Below are 7,706 nucleotides of genomic sequence, written 5' to 3' on the forward strand. Positions count from 1 at the left end.
TTACAGGAAAATCTGTTATTTGCCATCACTGGTAGCTATGCTAACTAGACTGAGCATTTACAACAGGCTATGCTAGCTATAGAATAGCACAGAGCGAGGTGGAGGAAGGATGAGCAGTCAAATGAGATTGTGATTGACAGCACTACACCTCTCCTGCCTCTGATTAATTGATTCTAGAGAGCACTGGGAGAAAGCAGAGGAAATAGATTTTCAATAGATTACCTCTCATACCATACTGTCACAACATAATGAGTTTTAACAAATATGTGGATTTTTATTATTATTATTATTATTATTAAAGTTACATACTGCAGCTTTAATTTCACTCAGGAGAGGATGGGTCAGGGGGGACGTGGGTTGTAACTGCTGCTGACTGACTCATCTGTTAAGTGGGAAAAAGTACAAGGGACAAGTTAAATATATGGATATCTTTGTAATTTTTTTCCTTAATTCATTAAATGCTAGTTAAATGGAGGCAAACAGTAGTCTGTAGCTAAGCTAACTATGCTAAATGGTTGATAATCTCACACAGTCTACCCACCTCTCTTGGAGAAAAACTGAGCTATAAATTGACACTCTTGCCTTTTTCTCTCTCTCCCTCTTTTCTCTCTATACATATTTTTTGAAAACTTGACTTTATTATTTTTCTTAGCAGCATAGTAACTGCCACAGTTGTTCGTGTCTTCCACTGTCTGCAGCTGAACAGCATCACGTTGAAGCGCTCCAAGCGGGAACGAACCATTTCATGCAGGGGCAGCGGGCGGGGGGGGTTAAGGGCAAATATGGATGTGTGTTTTTTGGTCTGGTAGTTGGAATATACAATTTTTACTGCTTAAAAACAATCTTCGAAAATACAGTGTGATTAATTTTGTAATTGACAGGGCCCCAATTTTTTTATTTTTATTTATTTCTATGAACAATAAATAAAAAAATAAATTGTGGAGGGCCCCCTGTTGGTCAGGGCCCCTAGAATTGTCATCATTTCCCCCCCCCATACCGCGCCCCTGTCGCCGTCTAACGGGTAAATTGAGTTTCCTAAATCTGCTGGGGTTTACCCTGTCCAGAACTGAAATAAACTCTGTTTAAGCTGAGGCAGAGAAAGACTTGCCTGGTTTCTGACTCCCTCCATCCAGATGTCCCACTGTCTTCCTCCTGTGAAGTAGCCAGACTGAGCAGTCTGCAGCCAACATGTTCCACAAGGCACACCTGTTAATGGTCGCTCCTTCTCTTTTTATTACAATGTGCACTTGTTACTGAACCAGGTTGGTTTTAGTGACTTGGGCGAGTCCCGAGAATGTTTACATATAGTTTTGGGCTAAAAGCAACCTATCAAACATTTCCCACCTTTTCCTCTCCAGAATCAAACTTCATAGCTATTTTACAACCATCAAAGAACTTTAAGGTGACTCATTAATTGAATGTCCACAACATCTTTCAGATTTTCTTAATGCGAATTATTTTATTAGTAAGGCAGTTTTGCAAGGGTCAGTACAGCTTAATTCAGTAGCAGAAATAATCAAATAAGTAAAATCAATCATCAAGATTCTTTCCCTAATGCTGACACTGAGAACTAAGAAAGGGAACCTTTGAGAGAGACGGACGGAGTACCGGCATCTTGAACCCCAGAACTGGCCTGATGATGAAGAAGGTGTTGCAGGAGGAGGAGGTTGATCGACGAAGGGATCTCTGCAGGTCTGATGAGCTTTCATCTCGGCTTCGATCCTGAGGTCACACAGGACTTGGGTGCTGGCAGGAAGAGTACTGATTTAGAGCAGCAGGTCTCGGGTCTTAGGGTGACTTCTTGTGCATAGCGGTCCTTACCTTCTTGTCCTGCAGCTATGTAGCTCCCGTCTCCTTGTCTCATGATCTTTCTGGTCCATTGAGATGTAGGTGAGCTGAGGGAAGGCACCGGTTCTTCCTCTTTTCCCTTGTTCTTTGTCTTTGCCTTTATCTTCATCTTTGTCTTTATCTTCATCTTTGCCTTGGTCTTTGTCTTTGGGGTCCGAACCCAGGTGATGAGAGAAATGCAATTTGAAGCCACATGTTGTGGGGCTAACGGGTTGGTCCCTATGCGCAGAACAGTCTTCAGCTCTGTGGCCCCGGCTCTTCTTCAGCTGCAGAGTTCTTTGTCCATCTCGATCTTGGCTCGAAGCTGCCCGAAGGACCCAACCAAAGGTTCCTCTTTTGCACTCACCTTTTATAGGGTTTATCCACCCTTTTGGTGCATTGGCTAGCACTGTTGCTGTGCCTGTCTCATTGGCTGACTTCTTAGACAGATGATTTCATATTCATCACTGTCTTGGAGACATTATGACCTGATGTCTGTTCTATTGACCCCTGGTTGCTCAGCAGTTGTCAACAGCTCCCCGTTTTCTCCCTTTTGTTTTCCCCAGAAGATCTTCTTAGCTTCCCTGTGCCACCTTCTCCCAGCCCCTCAGCTGGCTCCTGTGCCAACCACTCCCACCTGCAGTAAATTAAACTCATCAGCCCTGGTTTTGTCTAGCTCTCTACCTCCCAATATTTAAGCCTCTCACTCACTTCCATTCCTCGTCAGATCCTCGAGTTCATTTCCCTCAGTTCTCTGTGCTTTTCTGTTTTCCCCTTTTGTCTCCTGGTTTGATGTTCTTTTGTGTTTAGTTTTGTTGCTACTTTGGATTTTGTATTTTTTGTGAGTGCCCATCATCATTTCAACCATTCTACATTAAATCATAAAAAAAAAAACTCATCTGCTGCCTCCATCTCTCTGCATTTGGGTCCACCTCTCCACTACCAACATCATGACAATTATGAGCTTCATAAAACATATAATAAAACTAAAATCAGCTTAAAGTGTCTTTTCTGCTTGTAAAACTAGAACAGTCTGAATGTTGGGTGCTTTGTGTATTTAGGCATTCAAAAACGGACACTTGTCACATATGTGAATTAATTAAAAAACTTTTGATGTAGACGCACCAGTACAGTAAAATACTGCACAGAATTTAGGCAGAAATTTACATTATTTTGTGTTTAACTGTATATGCTACTTCAAACAATATTTGCTGATAAGAAAGTCAATATATTACTGTGAGAAATTGTGACATATAGCTAATATTTATAACAATGTTGTGCAAGAACTAATTCATGAGAGGAGCTCAGATTTCTGCGAACCTTAAAACTGAACCATCCCATTTTTAAGTGGAGAACATGATAATAAGAACGAAGCTCATCTTAATGTCATTGAACAGAACTCTGATTTGGGCAAACCAAACATGCACACAGTATTATATAGGGATAAACTGAGGATGTTTCTTAAAGAAAAAGTAGCAGCATTTTGTCTGGAGGCACCTGCTCAGTGTCTGATTGGTGATTTAGGCAGATAATTATTTTAAACTCTATCATTTGGATTTGCTTTGTATGTAAGGCTATGGAGAGTAAAGGTGAATTAATTCAAGTTATAGACGTGTAAAATATATATTATTTAAAATACAATGAGTGAGTGCTTATGTCAGTGAAAACTTCAACTTCCAGCTTTTTTCATTTTTGACTGTTTATGAGGTCAAAGACCTCATAAACAGGGAGAATAAAAGCATAAGGATAAGCCATAGGCTAATGCTGTTTTGCTATGAATTTAGTTCAAAATATTAAGGTAGTGAGATATGATCAAGAATTATACATTTTTACCTGGGTGACCTGAATTTAGAATTTGTTCTTGTTGAGGATGAAATGGCATAAAGCTATGTTTAATCACGTTTCATAAAAAATATTGATGCATAGATTGTTATGCATTACAGAGTCCGCATTTATGAACATTTTTTGCAACATTTTTTAAAAGGCTCGTTTATACAACACAAGATTGTAACTATGATAAATTAAATAAATTTTAATTAATTATTTATTTTTGCAAGCTGTTGAAATCTGGTTAAACCTTTGTACCTTAGAATGATCAAATTGATTTTTAGAATCTGACCATTGTTTGCATCAGTTGTTTTAACATTTCTATGAAGAGAGATGGAGGGAAAATGTCTATGCATTTTTCATATTATAATAACTGACCAATAATAATTGTTGGTCTTTGGTCTCTGTAAACCAATAATCAGAACTAAATCTAAATGGCATGAATAAATCCAATTAAACTGAATACTTTTTAGGAAACTGGATTTCTAAACAACTGGGTTGGCTAAGGAAGTGTTTCTCCTTTAAAGTGTCTTAAGTTTGGTTGAAAATTGGTGCTAAACAGTAGGCTAAATGGAAGTGAATTGAAATTCTGTGCCAATATGAAATTATATTACTTTAAAACAACTTTCTACGATCTAAAAACACTATTTGTTCTTTATTAGGTTTATTTATCAACTTTTCCCTGTTGTCTTCAAGAACCATAAAAATCACATTCAAATACTATAAGAAATAGTTAACATCTGCCTACAGGAGGTTGTACAGCACCAGAATAAATGGAGGAATTACCCCATGTCTCTATCACTGATAATGAATTAATTAAATGAAGGACCATGCAGCTCTTTTCTCATTGGGGAGGCAGGCAAAAATGATCCTTTCTATACCATGACATGCCTAACCCTCACTCTGATTGGCACACAACTACTAGGCCTTAGTTTAAAATAAATGCTTTAGACCCCATAAAGATCTGCAGGTCTTAAGCAGGTATCTCATTGTAAACACAAAAAGGTCCCAAAGAGAATACATGTGTAATATGTCACTAGAATAATTTTAAGGCACTACAAATGACACTTCACATTTTTTCTCTAGGCTGCCATCTTTCTACATTCACTCAAACATGAGATCTGTGTGAAAGGAATTTCCTCCTCTGTCCTCAGGTCTGCCAGGTTTCCCAGAAGCACACTTTGTGTTCAGCTTAGAATACTGCAGTCTGAACATTCACCATCTGAGAATGATTATATGTGTAGTTGATCCAAATAAATTATGAAAACAGTCATGAGAAGATCAGCAAGGTTTTAACTGGGTTATGGTCACAGCAAACAAACAGCAGCTACAAGGTATGAATGAGTATTAGCCAGCCTTTTGAATGTAATGATAACATTTCTTTCACCAACCACAAGAGGGAGCTTATGTAATCTAAAGTAGTGAATGTGCCAAAGTTTGAGTCATGGCTTTAGATCCCGGTCCTCATGGACTCCTGTCCTCATGGACTCCTGTCCTGCATGTTTTAGGTGTTTCCCTTCTGCCACACCTGACTTGAATAAGTGGGTGATGAACAGACTCCTGCAGCTCTGGATGACTGGATGAATGTCATAAAAGAGGACATAAAAATAAAAATATTTCACAATAAAAAATAATTAATAAAACCTAAATTAGCTATTTCAGGATGTAGGTTATTTTCTGTTAGACCATCATCATTTTAAAATTATTTGTTAGTAAGTTTGATTAACTGCTATGGTAGATTATTTATTTTTGGATTAATGTGGTTCTAATTGGATAAAAAAAATCTCCTGGTCTTACAGAAAAAGATTTTTTATGTCATTTATCCAACATAAAAAAGTTATCCATCTGTAGACTAACTAGTTTCACATCTAAAATATGTGAAACTACTGTATTTTCAATGAATATATTGGATATTCATGGTCACTTCACATCTGTCCAGTGAGTTGTCATGGAAACAAATCCATTGTCTGTGTGAAATTTTGAGGAGTACCATTTAAGATCAAGCTTATGAGTTGGTTTAAAGGGAAAATTTATTCTAGCTGTGGATAGAAGTTTACATTCACTCGTGATAAGGTTCATATTCAGTTTTGACTTTTCATAACTTTGTGTGTTTTCCAAGGTTGGGTGATTACACAGAATCTACCCACAAGGACTTTTGAATCAGGAATCAGGCAAGTTTGAATTAATATTGGGCTTTTCCTGATTCCTACAGGGTCATACTCTTCAGTCAAAGGTATTGGGTCACCCACCAAATTAATTAGTTCCAATCACTTCAATGGTGTAGAGGAGTGGTCCCCAACCTTTTTATTACCGCGGACCAGTCAAGACTTGGAAATTTTGCTGCGGCCCGGGGGGAGGAGGGGCTGAACCGTCAGATAAGGCTTCTGCATGTTGGTGTTCCCGCTAAATCCTTAATATACCCAATTTGGGTTGTCTTGGCCCTTTTATCGCAGCCTGTGGGGTTTTCCCTGACTGGGAACGAGAATACAACCTGTTGAATGTGACAGGTAGCCAATCAGAAAGCGCGGTGACGTAAGAACAGAGAGGAATCCTAAACAGCTGATATATCGCGCAACTGAGAGTCCGGTGGATATCGGAGATGATATGTGGAAATGTTTTTTATTATATATAAAAGTCATTATTATATATGTTTATGTTTATTCAGTTAAAAATGTTAACTATGAAAAAACATATTCACCTCCAAATCATAGTGCAGCAAATAGAGCGGCTGCTCCTGTCGTCTTTTATCCACCGCCTTTTCTTTTTGTTACGTCTTTTATCTCTTAAAATGACTCCACAAACTATCACTATTGTTTCTACATCGTCATCCATGTTTGGTTATTCTAAATTCCCGTTTGCTATGTTGGGGCTTTTACTGGATTATCCTGTGGAATCAGGATGTTCGTGACTGGAATCGGTTCGTGTGGTGTGTTGCTCCTGCCTTGTGGCTGAACACGAACCGATCGAACCTGTTGTACTTTTATCAGCTCTGTGGTCACAGAGGTTTGGAGAATCGGCTGACAATCCTTAAATCTTGCCGTCTAAACCAGACTTAAGACTCACAAGCTCTACTCATCTCGTCTCGACCGCTGCCCAAACGCTCTGACTCTGGTCGCTATGGTAACGTTTACATATCCCTTCAAAATAAGATACAGAAACGCCACAAAAACGAACATTTTATTTACGTGAAAATTTTAACTCACGATAATGACTAACGGGAGCCCTGAGCTTGTTTCTCTGCAACGAGACATCAGGGAGTGATGGGAGACAATGACACCCGAAGTGTTGCTTATATGCACAGCGTTCTTGGTCTCTACGTGACGAAGCAGTTTGAAGCTTCATTGCCTCATTAGCAGCCGGTCGCCACATGTTATGCAGAGCGGCTTGAAATGTGGGACTCACCTACCGGTCCGGGATAAATCCATCCTCCTGTCTCTTCTCTGGGCCTTTTCCCTTTTGCAAAGAAACTTTCCAAAGACATCTGATCTGTTTCTTGCACATTTTGCTGCTTGTGGGCTCAATGTTGGCGCGCAAGTAACCGAGAGAATCCGGTTAAAGGATTTTCAAAATAAAAGATCCTCCAGACTCAATACATAAAATGGAAATATTTAATTATTTCTTGTCCAGCCTGGTACCAATCGGTCCACGGACCGGTACCGGGCCTGGGGACCACTGGCGTAGAGCATCCAGAAAATAGGTGCAAAGACTGTTTCTACACACAACTGAAAAAGAATAAGTTTCTCTCAGGAGCTCAGTGAGTTACAGCTTCACTGCTCATCACAATTCCTCATTATTAAATATTCCACTGTCAGTTTTTAGTACTTTTATCAAAGCAACTTGACAGACATTGTGTGATATATACTTCAATTTGAATAACCTTGGTGTTACAATCCAGCTCAGCCAGGGAGAAGGAGAAGTAAACCCAGACATTAAAAGTTTAACAGTTTTGGGTTTGTTGTTTGGTTTAACAAAATAAAAAGTGAAATTTGAAAATAGTCAAAAGTTAGGGTTTTATAACCAGAAGCATTAAATAAAACAAAAGACACCAAAAC

The sequence above is a fragment of the Poecilia formosa genome, unplaced genomic scaffold, assembly GCF_000485575.1.
Source record: "Poecilia formosa unplaced genomic scaffold, Poecilia_formosa-5.1.2 Scaffold562, whole genome shotgun sequence".
In the NCBI taxonomy this organism is placed as follows: domain Eukaryota; kingdom Metazoa; phylum Chordata; class Actinopteri; order Cyprinodontiformes; family Poeciliidae; genus Poecilia; species Poecilia formosa.